This window comes from Cynocephalus volans, chromosome 9, assembly GCF_027409185.1.
Source record: "Cynocephalus volans isolate mCynVol1 chromosome 9, mCynVol1.pri, whole genome shotgun sequence".
Lineage (NCBI taxonomy): Eukaryota > Metazoa > Chordata > Mammalia > Dermoptera > Cynocephalidae > Cynocephalus > Cynocephalus volans.
Window position 1 is genome coordinate 129,235,578 of NC_084468.1, and position 19,110 is coordinate 129,254,687.

The 19,110-nt window shown below is 36.4% G+C and overlaps 1 protein-coding gene across 6 annotated transcripts in view; it reads right to left on the minus strand.

Annotated features, from left to right (window-relative positions):
- SLC10A7 (solute carrier family 10 member 7) overlaps positions 1–19,110 on the minus strand; it is a 264,504-nt gene that overhangs the window by 212,332 nt on the left and 33,062 nt on the right. The window lies entirely within an intron of this gene.

A 19,110-nucleotide genomic window follows, 5' to 3' on the forward strand; every position in this document is an offset into this window, starting at 1 on the left:
TTCCCTTCCCTCCAGAGAATTGCCTAGAAAGGACCCTCCTCTCCCCAATAAAAACTATTTGATTCATAAGGACTTTATCTACCCAGTTCAATTTGGTAGTGTACATACAGCTTCAGAGATGGTTTTCGGCTAGTATATTTTGACATTTCTGCCAAGGACAAGATTAACTATGAAATATCAAAATTACACATTAAATAGATGCCATTTTACTTTGTTTCTTCCTGAAAAGCCCTTCAGCTGTTGAGGCACATACATTTTTCCCCAGGCAAAATCCCCAGGCTAAAATAACAGAGCCTCATATCTTCAGGAAACCTAGCTTCCCAAACATTATTCTTAGGTATCTGATTATCTATTGGCTGTAATTTCATTTCATAGTTAATCATGTAAATCTTACTTGAAAAAAGAAAAAAATAATTCACTTAAAACATTTATTTTCTGTCAACTACTCATCATGGATACAATCAATGACAATACTTAATTTTCTATTTTTTCTTTTTCAAATATTGATCTTTATTTTAACAATAGAGTTAGAAGTCACAAGGATACAAGAACTAATCATTTTTGTACCCAAAATGTAATTTTCCTTCCAGGACTACCCTGCCAAGCAGCATGCTACCCCACAATTGGCACTAGGGAAAGGAGCCTCCCATCTTCCCAGATTTAATGCTATCACTTTGCTGAGTCAGCCTCACAGGCAACTTCGAGTCAAAGACCACCATCCTAAAGAGGAGCAGATGTTCCAAAGCTATTACTCCAAACCTCAGGTGAAGATAACTATAACTTTACATTAAAACTAGAGAAATTTATCAAGCAAAAAAGTAAATAAATAGCCCAAAAAACCAGTCAGATTATAACAGATTAAAAAGAACATTTTAAGACTGAACACTCAATCTTGAAGTTTTTAAAATTAAGAGAAATTAAATGTATATTAAAATCATCACATTGTAATAAAGCCAACTTGATTTATACTGCAAGCATTTTTATTTAGCACAAAACTCTATCACAAAAAGTTTATAGATTACTACCTCAACACCCACTCTAGTATTAAGTCATTACACACCAAGTTACTAAGAGTTTTAAAAAAGAGATCTTCATGTCTACTCTTATAATTTAGCTCTTATTTCAAATTACAGCCCTTTCTGAAAAGCTACAGATACTAAGAAGAAACAGAATTAAGAACTAAAAGATAAAGAAGAAAAAGAAAATATGAATGGGTAGAGGAGGACGCAATTTTTAAAAAATACATATATATATATATGAATTAGGAAGGAGAGTGAGTAAATAAAGGGCAGGCACTGGAAAACTAACACTCTTCACCTTCTTAAATTTGATATCTATTTTTAAAAGCATAATCAAACTCTCTCTGTACACAACAGTGTTGTGGAAGAGAAGCTACACAAAGAGATGATACATGCAGCCATGGTCCATAAGGTAAATGGGGAGGGGAGGGAGGGATGAGGAGGGGGAAGAGAGAGAGTACACACCAACAGCCAATGAAGCAACCCAAGATAAACATATTAAAAGGTAAGTAGAGAACAGTATTGGCAATTACTGGAAGACAAAAAAAGGAGTTATCTTTTGGTCTTCTGCTTAGCCAATGCCCACTTAAAAACGTGTGTTTGCAATGGAAAACTATCCAGCCATAAAAAAGAAGAAAATCCTGTCATTTGCAACAACGTGGGTGAACCTGGAGGACACTGTGTTAAGTGAAATAAGCCCACATAGAAAGACAAATACCTGATGATCACACTTACATGTGAATCTAAAAAAGATGTTTGCATAGAAGTAGATAGTAGAATAGTGGTTACCAGAGGCTGGGTTGGCTAGGGGGAAGGGGAGTTGGGGAGATGTTGGTCAAAGATGCATAATTACAGTTAGACAGGAGGAATGAGTTCAAGAGATCTATTGTACAATATGGTGACTACGGGTAATGACAATATCTTGTATTCTTGAAAAATGATGAGAGTGGGTGTTAAGCGTTCTCATCACAAAATGATAACTATGTGAGGTAATGTATTTGTTAACTGGCTGGATTTAACCATTCCCCTGTGTACATATGTTTAAAAGAATTATGTTGTATATGATAAATATATACAACTTCGCAAGTCAATTTAAAAAGTAGTTTGAAAAAGAAAAAGAATAAAAACAAAAATGTATGCTCTGTGTGTGTGTGTGTGTGTGTGTGTGTGTGTGCACGCATGTGCGCATATATGTCTTGGAGGTGAGGGGCAAAGGGGAGGCTCACGTGGAGTTCCCTGAAGAGGGGAAACAGGAACAGCTCTTTGAACCACTATTGAGTAGTATATTGCATATGCTACTAGACCTTAGTCCTAGAACTATGATTCTTATGCCCTCACATTAAATCTTACTATAATCAACTCCAAGGAATTGACAATATCGTGGTACTAGGAGGTGTTTTGTTACTCTGAATACCACTTGCTTAAAATAATCCATCAATTGGGGCTCAGAAATATTTATAGTACAGTGGCCATAACTGACTCAGCTTGCATTCAAAACAGGAAAACAAATAACCAGACTGATTTAGTGATAGCAAACGGTATTATTCACAAGGGAAGTAGCCAGTAACAGAAGCACAGGTGTAAAGAGTGAAAACGCAGATCACTCTTTGTCGCTGAAGGAACAACAAATTCTGCTCTGAAAAAAAATACAGTTGCCTCTCCAGTTTTTTGTTAAAGAAGGTGATTTTATTCTTGCTTCAATACTTAAATCTAGAAACAGAGATAAATCAATTAATACTTACAAACTGCTCCTAGGAGCTTCATTTTCCTCAAGGAGTTAAAAGAAGCCTTGACCACTACACAAAGAATATGAAATCTCTGCACTAAATTGCTAACACATATCTCCAATTAGATTTAAAGACATTTTTACAGCTTTTATGCCAAGTTTATATTACTAGATGTTAAAGAATGTGTTGTAGCACTTAAAAGCACTAAAGCTAACTAATCATGCTCTTAATAACAATGGTTTTTGATTATATTTCAAGGAAAGCAAGAATAAGGCTTTTACATGCTTTTGTTACCTGATAATTTTGAAAAGAAACGAAAACAAGCGGCAAGGTCAACCACAATCTTTTGTTCACTCTTCTGATACTCTCTCATCTAGAGGCTAAGACATCAAAAGTTATAATTACATTTTTACCCATCCTTTGGAATAAATTCAACTAAAAGCTTTTAGAGGCTCTGGAGTTAAGAATAACTTAAAATAACAAATGTACTCATATTTTCCAAATTTTTATATGTCTAAACAACCTAAAATTGTATCCATAAGGCAAACAGGTAAAGAATAACAAGAAATTTTAATTAGCATTTCATTAGTAACACCAATGTGAAAAGAAAGAGGTCAACTATTAATAAGGTACAGATTTCCCACCACTGGGATTTATTCTGAATTCATTTTAAGACCAGAAAGCTGTGATCTAAAAATCCCCACTCTAAAACAGTAAAAAGTTGAAATAATAGTGCTTAAAAGTAAGGATTAGGGATGTAAAGACAGCTCTTTATATATATAAACCATCTAGTTCCTAACTATTGATTTATAATTTTAACTTAGATCCATAATGCCTACTTATTTCATGATAAATGATGACACACTTGATAGCATATCGATTTTGGATAAGAATAACAGCTTAGAGATTTCAGTGAAGCTCGTGAGTTCCATTTAATGTCTTTTTGGTATGTGCATTTCTCAAAACTACACAAAAGAAAACATATCAAAACAAAAATATACTCACTAAAATTTAAGGTTACTCCAACAAAAGGGTTAATTAGGGAAACAAATTTTCTCAGACTGTTAATAATGGGAATGACACATACTATGTGCCCATAAGTAATTCTCAGGTATCTTTGATCTTCATCCCCACGCGGTTTCTATTGCCTACCATAGCCTGGCCTCTGGGACTCTCTCAGAACCAGACATCTGGCTACTTTGTTGTTTTAGACTAATCTCCTCCCAGGAGAGCTCAAGAAATGACACCAGGCAAGGAGGGTCCTGGCAAGGGAAAAAACATTACAGTATTAGCAGATTTCTTTTTGAGTGGATGAGAGTATCAAAATTCTCTTCAAATTTCTACAGGGGTCTTAGGAGCTCTTCTGTTCTGTGGTTTTACTCGGGCATAATTTAAATAGGATGTGTATATTGTATCTTTAAGGCCCATCAGTCATCTTTAAGAATTCACTGAATGTTAATAATGGAATATTATAATATGTAGGAGAAAGTTGTGAGGAAAAATACAAATCAGATTAATTCTTCACCCATCTGTTAGGGTTGGGTGATGACTGATAAAACAAAGATTTTAATTGTCAGCTGAAGGGTTACACCAAAACTGTGGGACAATGTCTAAGATTTGCAAACACAGTTGCATGCCTCCCATTAAGCCAACTCCCTATCCTGTTTCTTCTAACTGGGATTTTTTCAAAGAAACTTAATAGCTTAATCTATCAGAAAAGTTTTATTGAAGTGGGCTTCTGTAAAGTGCCTCTGAAGAAACCAAGAAGGAGCAAGAAGAAATGACACAAGCTTTAAAAATAAAAACAAAAACACTTAAGGATAAAATGTTATTTTCGTAGTTACAATATCATCAATATTTTGCCAAGGCAACAACCAATCATCAACACCTTAATACCTTTTCAGGGATTATTATTCAATCTCAAAAATCTTTAAAGTCTGAAAAAGAAAAAATAATTTGCCATTTATTACACAAATAGAATATAAACAGCTTAATTTGTGAACTTTGATATTTTACCTTAAAATCACACTTTACCTATTTCTAATACATGAGTATAGATTTAGGAAATACATAAAATTAAATGTTACACTGAAATATGATATTTACATTGTTCTACAGGGTGATGGAAAATTCACCAGATTGCTAAAATACCCAGTGCACACATCTCAGGTCTATTTTTCAGAGAAATTCTTCATTTTATGTTTTAACTGTCTTTGTAGAATAAAAACATATAACTATATAGTGACTTCTATCTTATACTATATTTCATAGGTAACAATTCTAATAACCTATTTTATCATAACATGACCCATTCTGCTAACATCTATTATAATTACCATGACAGATGAAAATTTTCAGATGGTGAACATAAGAAAAAAAAACATTATGCAATAATAATTTATTTATGATTAAATAATTTCCAAAGTAAAAACAAGAAAATTATGTTAGAGTAAAATAAGCCAGTCACAAAAGGACAATATTATATAATTCTATTTTTATGAGGTTCCTAGAGTAGTTAAATTCATAGAGACAAAAAATTGACTGGTTGCCAGAGTCTGGGGGGAAAGGGAAATGAGGGCTTCTTGTTTAATTAATAGGTATGAAGCTTTAGACGGAGAAGATGAAAAAGTTCTGGAGGTAGATGATGGTGGTTACACAATAATGTGAACATACTTAATGCCATTGACCTGTATACTTCAAAATGGTTAAAATGGTACATTTATGTTATATATATTTTACCACTATTAAAAAAAATGTTAGAAACATAGTATAAGAATTCGGATAATGAATATGAAAGAGATTTTTATTTTAATTGTCTCTCCTTGACCAAAGACACATAAAGTTTATGAGGCACATTACCAATCACACTTTAATGTGTACATTTATATCACCAACATTCAAGAAACAAACAAACAGCACAAAATTGGTCCCAGAACACATTAGCAAAATGGATTTCAGAATATTTCCAAAACTCCACCTAAATGTCCTGAGTTTTGTACTTAGTATCAGTAGTACTGCAGCTGAGTAACAAAACTATTTTTGCAATATTAATTTAGAAGAATCCAAAGAGTTAGAAAATTAAAGACAACCAATGAGATTGTTTTATAATACTACGTACTATTAAGTTATAATAGACCAAAAAAAATAAATAAATAAAATAAAATTTAGCTCCTAAAGTGCCCACTAGGTATTACATTATTTTAAGTTATTCAAAGTAGTTCCAATGGTAAGTGTAGTTTACTACCATCTATCACTTGAAAATTATACCCTTATGTATTTTATATGAATTGTGCTTAAGTTTTAGCTGCATACAAAAATAATAATAATAATAACAGTAGCTTATATAAGAGATGTTCATTTCTCTATCATGTAAAAGTCATCCAGAGGTAGGCAATCCAGGGCTGGTATGGCGGCTCCATAGTCTAAAGGACCCAAAGTCCTATTCTTGCTGCTCCTCTACCATTAGCAGGCTGTCTCGTGGCCCAAGAATGCTTCTCAGGCTTTAGTCATCAAATTAACATTCCAGCAAGCAGGAGGAAGGAAAAATGAAGGCTGTACTACCCCCTTTTAACGTGACATCCTGGATGGAATATACAATACTTCCATTCATATCTCACTGGCCAGAATTTATGCCTGTGGCCAAATAAAACAACAGGATGTCTAATAAATATGGTATTTAGCTGGGTGGTAACGTGCCCAGCTGAAAGCTGGGGTTCTGTTTTACAGACGAAGGAGGAATGGATATTAGAAAGCAACCAGAGAAGTGACATCAGCAGAATGGCTGACTAAAATCTGCTAGCACTCTTCTCTTCCTCAACAAAGAAACCCAAAGCAACAAATAAACAACCACATTTTCACCAAAAGAACTAAAGGAGAGCACCACAGAACAACAAAACAGCAGCAGAAATCCTGTAGAGTGCCGAAACCAAGGACGGCTGCATAGAGAAGGGAAGAAAACACCTCACCTCTGCCATACCATTTCCCCAGTTGGGATCAACTTGAAACCTGGAGGAACTTCTCCCAGGGGGGAAAGGTAAGCAAGAAGAACCCAGCAGTCTCCATCACCACCATGGACACCTACAGTTTTTACTGCAGCAGACTCCTGAAGTCCTCACAGGCTCTGAGCCCAGCTGAGGGTGCTTCCGAGGATCAACACACTGAGCTACTCACAGAGAAGAAACTGATGCTGTACCTGCACCCCCATGGCCCATGCTGCGACTGCTCTGTACTGTCTTGGAACTGGAGTGACTGCTAGAGTGCATTCTGCTGCAGAGGGCAAAAAGCCATTACATCCCTCCATCCCTAAGACCACTGCACTATATCCACCTGGTAGTGCACCATCCCTGAGCAGAGGTGCTGCTATGCCCTACCCAATAGGGCCATGCTACCACAGAGCAGCTGCATCCCCTTTATCCCAGTTACTGGTGCACCCTCCCTTTAAGACTGAGTTGAAGTGGTGCCCTGTCCTAGGGGACTCAGAGCCTCCTGACTTAGAGCCTACTGGAGCAGTTATGTACCAGGAGCTAGAGCTGAGGCAGTTCCCAACCTGGGGACCTTAGGCCTCCTACACACCAGAACAGTTGTCCCCTTCCATGCTATAGGTGAGGCAGCACCCTGACCCCTGAGGACCTCAGGCCTCTAGCACACTGAAGCAGTTGCACCTCTCAGAACTGCAGCTAACACAGCCCTCAAGCCCCAGGGATCCAGGGGCTTGGCCGAACCATGCAGCCCTACTTTCTGGGGCTTAGCTGAACCACTGCCTCACATCCCAGGATACCAGAGCCTTGGCTGAGCCATGCCACTCCATCCTCCAGTCTAAACAGCCACAGTGCCCTGCCTCTCCAGAACTGGACTAGCCCCACTGCAGTCCAAACTGCTGATGCACTCCACTTCTCTGGGGCATGGAGTCATCACTACACTGCTCCCCATCCACCAGGGCTCAAGCCACAATGACACTTTGCCATTACTGGGTCCTTGCTGCTGCTGCACCTGGCTTCGCAGAGCCTGAACTACTGCTGTGTCTCACCATCCCATGGTTCAGAGTCACCACTGCATGGTAACTCATCCCCTGGGGCCAAAGCTACCATTGTGCCCTGTTGGTTCGAGGTCCTAGATTACAGTTGTGCTCTGTTCCCTGGGGCCCAAGCCTCTAGAGCACCTCTTCTTCACCAGAGCTGTGCCAATGCTGTGATTTGTCCCCCAGGGTCAGAACCATGTCTACATTCCACCTGAAGTGGAAGAGGTATGCCTCAGAGCAACAGACCTTGACTTAATGGGAAAACTACATCCATTCATGCCTTAGAGAGTGAAACCTGTGTTTCAAGTCCCAGTGCTACAGTAGTTTTGAAAGATCCTCAGCATAGGAACCCAGCTCCACAGCCAGTTTTAAGCACCTGTGCCCTCAATCCTGGTGTTACTATGGCTGCCCGTGAGCCATGTCAGACCCAACACCAAGAGAGATCACCTCAGCTAAGACTCCCCACTGTGAGGAAGTCAAGAACAGGAAGAATCCTAAAGCCCTTGTCCTAATAACCTAGGCAGCCACCATCATTACCACAAACTCCAGCAGCCTAGACCACTGAGGCACCTCCAGTCATCACTAACATTGATCAAAACTAAAGAAGCTGCATGAAGACTATACCACTGCACCCATAAGGAACAAGAGCCACTGCACCCTGCCCAATCAGCACCCTCAGGAAAATCTGCGAATGAAAGACTCCTAACAAGAGCTACCCTGTAAAGTTTGGAAGATGTGACTGCACCACCAGAAGCATAGACATCAACACAGGGACACAAGAAACACGGAAAAGCAAGAAAACATGACACTACCAAAGAAACACAAGAATTCTCCATAACTAACTCCCCGCCAAGGAAATTTACTAATTGTCAAAAAAAGAAGTCAAAATAGCAATCTTAAGGGAAATCAGTGAGATATAAGAGAATACAGACAGATAATTCAATGAAATCAGGAAAACAATTTATGATCTTAATGAGAAATTCAACAAAAGGTAGATATAAGAAAGAACCAAGCAGAAATCTCGGAGCTGAGGAATTCAATGAATAAAATAAAAATACAGTAGAGGGCTTCAACAGTGGACTAGATCAAGCAGAAGAATCCCTGAACTTAAAGATAGGTCTTTTGACATGACTCAGAAGGAGAAAAAACAAAGAATACAAAAGAGTGAAGACAGCCTGTGGGACTTATGGGACAATATTAAGCAAACGCATATTCACATTAAGGGAGTTCCAGAAGGAGAGCACACAGAGAAAGGGACAGAAAGCTTATTTAATGAAATAACTGCTAAAACTTCTCAAGTCTTGGGAGAGCTGTGGATATCAAGATTCATGAAGTTCAAAAGTCCACAAATAAATTCAACCCAAAGAAGTCCTCTATGAGACACATTATAATCAAACTGTCAAAAGTCAAAGACAGAGAGAATTTTAAAAGCAACAAGAGAAAAGCATCAAGTCACATATAAGGGAATTCACATTAGATTATCAGTGGATTTCTCAGCAGAAACCCTGTAGGCCAGGAGAGAACAGAATGATATATTCAAATTGCTGAAAGAAAAAAACTGCCAATCAAGAATACTATACCCAGGGCCGAGCCCGTGGAGCACTTGGTAGAGTGCTGCGCTGGTAGCGCGGCGACGCTCCCGCCGCGGGTTCGGATCCTATATAGGACTGACCGGTGCATTCACTGGCTGAGTGCCGGTCACGAAAAAACGACAAAAAAAAAAAAAAAAGAATACTATACCCAGAAAAGCTGTCATTCAGACATGAAGGAAAAATATGAGTAAAGTCTTTCACAGACAAGCAAAACCTGAAGGAATTCATTACCATTAGACCTGCCTTACAAGAAATGCCTAAGGGAGTTCTTTAAGCAGAAATGAAAAGACAATAATTACTATCATAAATACATATGAAAGTATAAAAATCCAGAACACAACAATACTGCAATGGTGGTGTGTAAATCATACATATCTCTAGCATGAAGGTCAAAAGTCAAAATAGTCAAAAATAAGTAAAGCTACATTAAGTCGTTAAGGAATCCACAATAAAAATGACGTAAATTGTGCATCAAAACATAAATGGGGTGGGGGGGATTAAAAATCTGTAGTTTTTGTATGCAACAGAAGTGAAGTTATCAGTTTAAAATAGTAGATTATAATTATAAAGTATTTTATGTAAACCTCATTGTAAACATGGTAATCAAACAAAACATTACAGAAGACATACAAATGATAGAAAGAAATCAAAGCTTAGCATTACAGAAAATTATCAAATCACAAAAATAGACAAAAAGAGAGGAAGAAAGGAGAAAAGCAGCTACAAAACAACCAGAAAACAAAGAACAAAATGGCAATAGTAAGTCCTTACCTATCAATAATAACCTCAAATGGATTAAAATCTAATCAAAAGACATAGAGTGGCTAAATTAATAATAATAATAAAAAAGATCCAAATATATATGCACCCAACATTGGAACACCTAAATACATAAAGCAAATACTAATAAACTTGAAGGGAGAAATAGATAGTAATACAACAATGGTAGGGGACTTCAATACTCCACTTTCAACAATGGATCGATCAGACAGAATATGAATAAGAAAATACTAGACTTGAATTGCACTTTTGACCAAATGAACCTGAACAGACATGTACAGAACTTTCCATCCAACAAAGAAAAATACACATTTTTTTTTCTCTAGCACACGAAACACTCACCAGGATAGGTCATATGTTATGCCACAAAACAAGTCTTAACAAATTTTAAAAGATAAAAATTATATCTAGTACTGTTACTAGAAATCAATAACAGGAAGAATCTTGGAAAAGTACCACAACCAATGGGCCAAAGAAGAAATCAAAGGGAAATTTGAAAATATCTTAAGAGAAATGATAATGGAAACACAACATACCAAAATCTATGGCAGCAGCAAAAGTAGTTCTAAGAGGAAAGTTTATAGCAATAAATGCCTACGTTAAAAAAGAAAAAAAGTCCCAAATACATAGTCTTACATTACACCTCAAGGAACCAGATAAAGAACAAACAAAATCCAAAATTAGCAGAAGAAAACAATAAAAATCAGAACAGAAATAAATCAAACAGAGAAGAAAAACCATAGAAGGAATCAATAACACTAAGAGTTGGTTTTTTGAAAAAATAAACAAAATTGACAAACCTGTAGCTGGTCTAAATAAGAAAAACATAGAGAAGACTCAAATAAATAAAATCAAAAATAAAAGTGAAGAAACTACAACAGGTGCCTCAGAAATAAAAAGGATCAGAAGAGGTTATTATGAATAATCATATATCATTAAATTAACCTAGAAATGCAAATCAAAATCACTACGGGATACCACATTACAGTCATTAGGATGGCTATTATCAAATAGTCAAAAAATAACAAGTGTTGGTGAGGATGTGGAGAAATGGAGCTCTTGTATACTGTTGGTGGGAATGTAAATTGGTACAGCCATTATGTAAAACAGTACAGAGGTTTCTAAAGAAATTAAAAGTAGAACTACAATATGATCCAGCAATCCCTTTTCTGTGCATATTCCCAAAGGAAATGAAATCACCAGCTTGTAAAGATATCTATACTGCTGTGTTCATTGCGGCATTATTCATAATAACCAAGACATAAAAACAAACAGTCTTTTGACAGATGAATGAATAGATAAAATAACTAGTACATATATACAATGGAATATACTTATCCCTAAAAAACAATGAGATCTTGCCATTTGACAATATGGATGAGCCTGGAGAACATTATACTAAGTGAAATAAACCAGACACAGAAAGAAAAATATTGTATGATCTCACTTCTATGTAGAATCTAAAAAGAAAAAATTAAAATATACAGACATAGAGAACAAAACAGCGGTTAGCAGGAGGGGGAGAGGGAACACAGAGATGTAGGTCAGAAGATACAAAGTAGCAGATATGTAGGATGAACAAATCTAGAGATCTGATGTACAACACAAGGACTATAAATAATAAAATTGCACTGTATATGGGTTTCATGCTAAATGAGTAGATTAAAGCTGCCCTTTCCACAAAAATAAAGATTAACTTTGTGAGTGAAAGAAAAAGAAAAACAAATTCATTACTGTTACTGGTATCAAATTAGTTTAATTCAGATGAAAGAGTGGGAGTTATCTATAAATTACCATGATAAAAACAAGAATTTTAAAATAGGGTCAATTTGAGAAAATAATATCCAATTAAAGAGACAGACACGAAGAATTAATTTCCTTGTAACAAAAATAATTTTCTTTATTTCCTTAAGTATGAATTGAGTACATATAAAATAAATGAATCAATCAAATCCTTCCATTGAGTTAACATTCCATGTTGCCTTAGATAGATTCAAATGTGGGGACCAGACCATAACCTTAAGTATGAACTGGATGGAGTCAATGATTTCCTACCATCCCACTTCCACCACTTGCTCCCACAAGGGGAAAAAAAAAAAATGTAGGAAAAGAAGCATAAGAGTAAAAATTAGGATAACCAAACCAATTTCCTAAAGAGTCTTGCTTGGTTAAGACTTGATTAATGAAGTAACTAAAATTCACCAGAAAAGAGAGGCAGAGACAAAGAAAAGGAGGAAAAGGAGAGGAAAGAGAAGGAGAAAAGCTCAGAAGGTAGACACAAATTTTTAAAATACAAACATGAAAAATGTATATGTATCACATTTTCCTTATCTAGTCGTCCATCAATGGGCATTGATTCCATATCTTGGTTATTGTAAATAGAGCTGTGATAAACATGGGAGTGCAGGTATCCCTTTGACATGACAATTTCCATTCTTTTGGGTATGTACTCAGTAGTGGAATTGCCGGATCACATGGTAGTTCTACCTGGAGTTGTTTGAGAAACCTCCATGCTACTCGGCCATAAAAAAGAACAAAATTCTGCCATTCACAGCTACATGGACGAGCTTGGAGAAAATTGTTAAGTGAAACAAGCCAAGCACAGAAAGAGAAATACTGCATGTCTTCACTCCTAAGTGGGAGCTAAAAAATAAAAATAAAAAAAGAAGGAAGGAAGGAAGGAAGGAAAAAGAACAAATCACAATAATATGTTGAACTTTCAGGAGAGAACAGAGCTGTGGTTACTAGAGATGGGAAATGGGGAGGGGAAGGGAGGCTAGCAAGAAATTGGTCAAAGGACACAAGGAGTAATTACATTCTGCAATGAAGAACATGCTAATTATCCTGATGTGATCATCACACATTGCACACAGGTATTGATATTCAATTCTGTATCCCACAAATATGTTTATCAGTTATTTTTCAATAAAAATAAATAAATAAGCAGACAACATAAAGTAAAACAAATTTTTTTTAAAAGATGAAAACTGAAGAAGATTTAAAAAATCAAGTAAACCATTCTGGTATTCTCTCTATTCTCTCTTCCTAGCCTTACGAGGTGAAAAGAAATGTGTGAAGCAAGCAGCCAAGGAAGAGAGAAAATACTAAAATTATGGTTTCCTAAACCAAGGTGTAAAATATTACATTTAACTCCTAATTCTCAAAGTAATAACACGATATTCAATAAGACAATTCAATATTCAACTAGAAACTGTAGGTCATTCAGATAAGCTGTCAAGAGAGCAATGATTAATTTATCACCAATTAACTATACCCAAAAGACATTTTCCAATCACAAATATTTTAAAAACCAGTCCTCTAATAGTAATAGCAATAATATAATTGTATAATGTTTCGTTCACACATGTTAATTTAATCATTTAACAAATTAATACTAAACAGCGTGTATGTACGGCCAGGAAATATTTTATATAACCTTATCTATGGTATGGATTTAGTGGGGAAAGTGTATAAGTACTAGTAGGGATTCTAGCATTGCAGTTCACTTTTTCTCTTTAAACAAATAAATTTTAAAGAAAAAATGTGCATGGCATCTTAAAGTTTCAGATACCATTTATTAAATTTATTAGAATGGGATATGTGTGTGGCTGTGTTCCTGGGTGGGACCGGCATCCTGGTGGAGTTTGGATCTGTGGTACGAAAAGGAATTCAGGACAAAGCGCCTTTCAATGCTTGAGGTGTAGAAAAACCTCAGCTTTGCTCTCACCTTTCATCCTATAGGGAATGGGAGTTCCTGAGATGGACACGTATAACCTCCCTCGGCCTCAGGTTGTGGCAGTCTTTTCTTTTAACTCTGCAACAGCCATGATGCAGGAAACACAGCCTTGGCCTGTGCCCCTGGTCTACCCACACCACCCAAGTGTTTGGTTATTCCATTCAGATTTTCTATCTGTGGGGCACAGCAAAGCAATAATTCTGCCTTGTCTCACCATAAGGAAGCAACTTGTCAGTCAAGTTGCAACCGCTTCCTAAGCCAACCTGCTCTCCTGATCCCAAGGCAGGTAAGTCTGTTCTACTGGCCAGGACACCAGGACAGGATTATTGAGTAGCACCCCCTCCATCAGACCTGTTTTCTTACATCTTCCAGCCAGTGTGTTATCTTAACCCCACAGGGGAGGCCTTTCAAAAAATGCCCTATCCACTGGGAGAGAAGGTAAAACTCTTATCACTTCCAAATACCAACTTTCCAACCAGGACCCATGGGCCTGACTCAAGCTTTAGAGACCTCCCCCGCCCTCTCCTTACTTACCCAACTTGCTCATTCACATTCACCTGTTGTTTATGTTCCTGTCAATTTCTCCCCGTTTCTTAATCAACCTCTCTGAAAGAAGACTAGGTTTGAGCCTCTTTGTACTCTAGCTCCTCACTTTTCAGAGTATTAGCTCAGTCCTCTGTAAATTGTAAGTGCTCAATAACTGAAGTCAATAGTACACTGACATTCAACCCTTAGAAAAATCTCAAGCCATATACTTTTAACAAGGAACCCACACAAGATCTAGATATTACGAGGTTGATTTCTGGAGTTTTGCTGATTTTGTTTTAGATAATATATAATGAGATGAAAGAGTCCTGGAGTAAGAGTCCACGACTTCTCAGCTGTGGGACTTTGCACAAGTCATCTCACCTGTCAACCCTGATTTGCCTAACTACTAAATCAAGGTAATATAATACCAGTACTATCTATTTCATACAATTGTTGAAAGTTAAAAGAGAAAATATAGGTAAAAGCATTCTATAAAATGTGCACAATAATTTAAAAAATGTATTTATCACAATAGGAGGTGATCTTACTAAGAATTCTCACATATATTTTAATGCCATAAATATGGAAACTTCCATAGAGAAATCACCATTTATTTTAAATAAGAAGAAATTCTACCTCATCATTCATTAAAAAAAATCTATCAGGAATTTTTAATGCCTTCTAATGTCCAAAGCATTTTTCCCACATGAGATATTTACTTAACTAGATGGTTTAAGATCATTCAAAATTAAAAAGGGAAGAAAAGAGACTAAAGATTTCTTTCAGCTATTAAAATTGTTGTGTATGCTTTTAAACACTTACTAGATTTGAAAATACACAATCAACCCTATAGATGTCTTCTATTTCCTTCCAGACATTAGAAGTCTTATTTCACTCCAGGCATTATGCCAGTCATCTGGGTGGGGGATGGGGTGGGGCTTCCCCTAGAAGGCTGTGGCTGCTGATGCTTAGACAAAGCAGAATAGGTGTGAATAATTGAGAAAAGCAAAAATATTAAAAGCCAGCCAATTTTGTAGCGTGATTTTTCTATAAGAGTTTATTTAACATAGGACAAAGTGAATTATTGCTTTAATACATATTTAAATCAAGACACTTATAGGACTAGGTTTAAACAAATTTCTTCAAAAATATTCATTTATTCTAATACATTTTACTGTGCCCCTGATATATGCCAATACTACACTAGACACAGAGAATACAACTGTGAATAAGAAACACATATTCCCTGTCCTCTAATGAAAGCTTCAGTGAGATATACAGGCATTTACAATGCTCTGTGCTAAACGTGACTCAATGAGATACATACCACAGGGCCCTGGAAGACAGAGGAGGAAAATTTCCTGAAGGGAGGCTTCCAGTCAAACAGAAATATCAACATATCCACAACTTCTTAGGGATCAGTTTTTACCTAGCTACTGCCTTTTTGGTTTAATGTCAGGACAACCTTTATTTCTCCCACGTAGGTAGTTTGGGCACAACGCTATCTGTGGATTGAGAGCTCTTAGCACCATTTGTCCTACCTCCAGTGTTAACTGAGAGAGAGTAAAGGGAAGGTGAGGAGCACAGGCATTGAAGCCAGAGTGCCTGGTTTACATCTTTGCTCTTCCTCTTTTGTGCTCTATAACCCTGGACAAGTTTCTTAATCTCTTTTTGTGTCAGTTTTCTCATTGGTAAATGGAAATAATAATAGTACCTATCTCAAAAGGTTATTGTAAGGATAAAAGGAATTAGTATCAATAAAGCACTGAGAACAAGGACTGACACTGGCTATTCTCACTATTTTGATGGCAAGAGCTTACTCTGCAGGTTAGAAGCTTGCTAAATCCATTTAGGGCAGAGGAATTGCCCACAAAAGTTGAGAGTGCCTCCTGGAATTGTGCATCATGGCAGTCCTGAGTAATTCCACTGTCCTGCTGCTCTTTCTTTTTTTCCTTCCAGATCAGAAATCAAGAAAGTGTAGAAAAATGCTAGCATTTCTTTACATCTCTAAAAGTCTTGGTAAAACCTGAGATTAGGCTTTTCCAAACCAGTAAAAGGCTACTTTAGCAAACAAGCTTCTAACTCAATTAACTTCTTTCCTCTTTGTCTACTGATAATCAATTTATTGTAAATTGGGCCTGAAGTTGTAAAACTTCATTGACCACATGCAAACTGTTCCTTAAAGAAAGTTCCTTTTTTACCCTTTGATATATTTTCAAACACGATTTGAAAATAAAAAATTTTTAAAGAGTTACTTAACTCCTCCAACAAAAATTCTATTTATCTACAGAAAGACAATGACATCAAACAGAATTCATAGACCACCTGAACATGGTAGACTCTTTGTTTAATTATAATGTCAATTCTCATTTTTCATATCAAAATATAACTATGTGGCCCCACCCTTAACAGCAAGTGTGCAAACACACAACAGAATAGTTGGTAATTAAACAATTATTGGGAAACTGGAAATATTACACTTTGGAGGAACAAAAAGAATAAATGAATGATAAGCATTTGTGATGGCTTATTTTGACAGGGGCTTACTGTAAACACAAATGAGAGTTAAGGCATAGTAGTCCCTGTTGTTCTTCATAAGGAAGACCATAAAAGTCGAAAAGCATTGCATAGGCTAACCATTATGCACTTAAATAAAGGTTAGTATATATAAATGTTTTACCTCATATAGTTTATCATACTCTTTTTCAGAATTAAACTATCATGGTCTGCCTATCTGAGAAAATATATCATTTTCAAACCAGTGCGAATGTAATGTAACTGTAATCACACTGAATCTTGTTAATAACATTGTCTCAGGTCCATATTTGAAGGATCACTAAATGAGAAACAGTACTGAGCAAGCATAAACCCTGAATAATTCCCACGATAAGCTCTCTTAACAGGATCTAAAATGGACTTGCATCAATGAGAAAATATATCTAATCTAAGTCATTGTTCAATCTCCTCTTTATTCTGGCACAATAAATACATGAAAAGATCCTTGAAAGAGAGATGGAGAACATATAGTTTTAAAAATTACTGCAATGTAAGTGGCTTCATCATTGCTATGAATAACTCTGTTAGGATCACGATATGACTAGGAGGAAACTGGATCATTCTCTACCTTCCCCAAACCCTCGTTTGCCATTTTTATTAAGGATACTTGTGTACTGCATTAAGGGGATACAAAGAAAAGTAGTTCCTGCAAAGAAAATACAAAAATTAGTTGGGGAGCCAAATACATACAAAAATATCTGAATAAGGATGTGTGTCATGAGAGAGGTACAAGGAAAGTATTGTACTGCGGAAGGAAGAAAAGATTAATTATGACTGGGCATAGGAAAAGGCTTCCTGGCAGAGAAGTGATATTTGAGCTGGGCCTTGACTGATGGGTGGGGCTTCAGCTAGTAGATATAGGGGGATGAGGAGGTCCGTATTATAGGAGTAGACAGGTGAAGTCAACTGACTATAAGCAACAGAAGAATTCACCAGGAAGACAGAGTTCTCAAAGGTGGACTAAGGGTCAACACCAGAGGAACTGTCTGCAAGTAATAAAAGGCCAGAAATCCCTCTAAGCATAGACCAAAGGCCAAAAAGTTTATCCAGAGGATCAAAGGAGCTGACTAAAGAGAAAATATGGATGACAAGTTTCCAATACAGTTTAGGGCATTGTTTTTCAAGCTGTGGTTCCCAAAATCAATTTGAAGAATACTGACTAGGATTTTTTTTTTTTTTCCCCAAAATGAAAGGTGGGGAAAGAAAAGGAGAAAGGCAGAGAAAAGAGGGGGGACAAAAGAGGGGGAAGGGAATAAATTACACACGGAGTAAATACATTGTGGGAAACGTTTCTTTTTCTATCTGTGGGTGGTGTGTTTAAAAAAAAAAAGCAATGAAAATCACTCATTTAGAGGGCAAGTCTAGTATCTTGGCACTTGATTAGAACACAGCCCAGCCCACTCACTGTATTCAGACCATTAGTTTGGACCTAGCTGTTCTTGGCCATGAATAAGCTGCTTGAAAATCTTATTGCACCAAGCAGGATAATCTCATGATACTTACAAGACACCATCTGATGTCCTTATAAAGCAAGTAAAATTTAAAAGGGTCGTTTCCAAAGTTTGTAGCAATGCAGTAAAGGAGTCAAGCCTGACTCCTTTAGCCTGTGTCCACAATTTTGATGTTCTTAATAAACAGTCTTATAGATGCCAAACACCTTAATATGAAAGACACGTGTATAATAAATAATCTCATAGGAAAAATAAGTAGAAAGCATAAAGATCTATAATTAATGCAATAAAGTATATCATATTCCCCCAAGAAGCAAATAGTTTAAAATGACTGATTATCTCCTTTCATTTATATTGGTCCTTATGTTTTTTCCCAAAGTATTTTCATCTGAAACTACCCTGCCTTCACACAATTATTTAAAAAGCTGAAAAAGGGAATACCCATGATCACAAAGCTACTTAGGAATGGGGCCAAGAGAAGAAGCTAAGTCTTCTGAGGTTTAATTTACTGATATGTCCATAACTCCATGGTTTAGTATATCATTGAGAATAAGTCTCCTATTTTCAATAGTGACAACTTCATAAGTATACACAAATACATGTATAACTGGCATATAGTCAATGTACAGATAAGCTACCGAATCTAAAAACGGTACATGCCCAGCATCTGGAAATAAAGGAGACAAAAATAATCAAATTCTCTA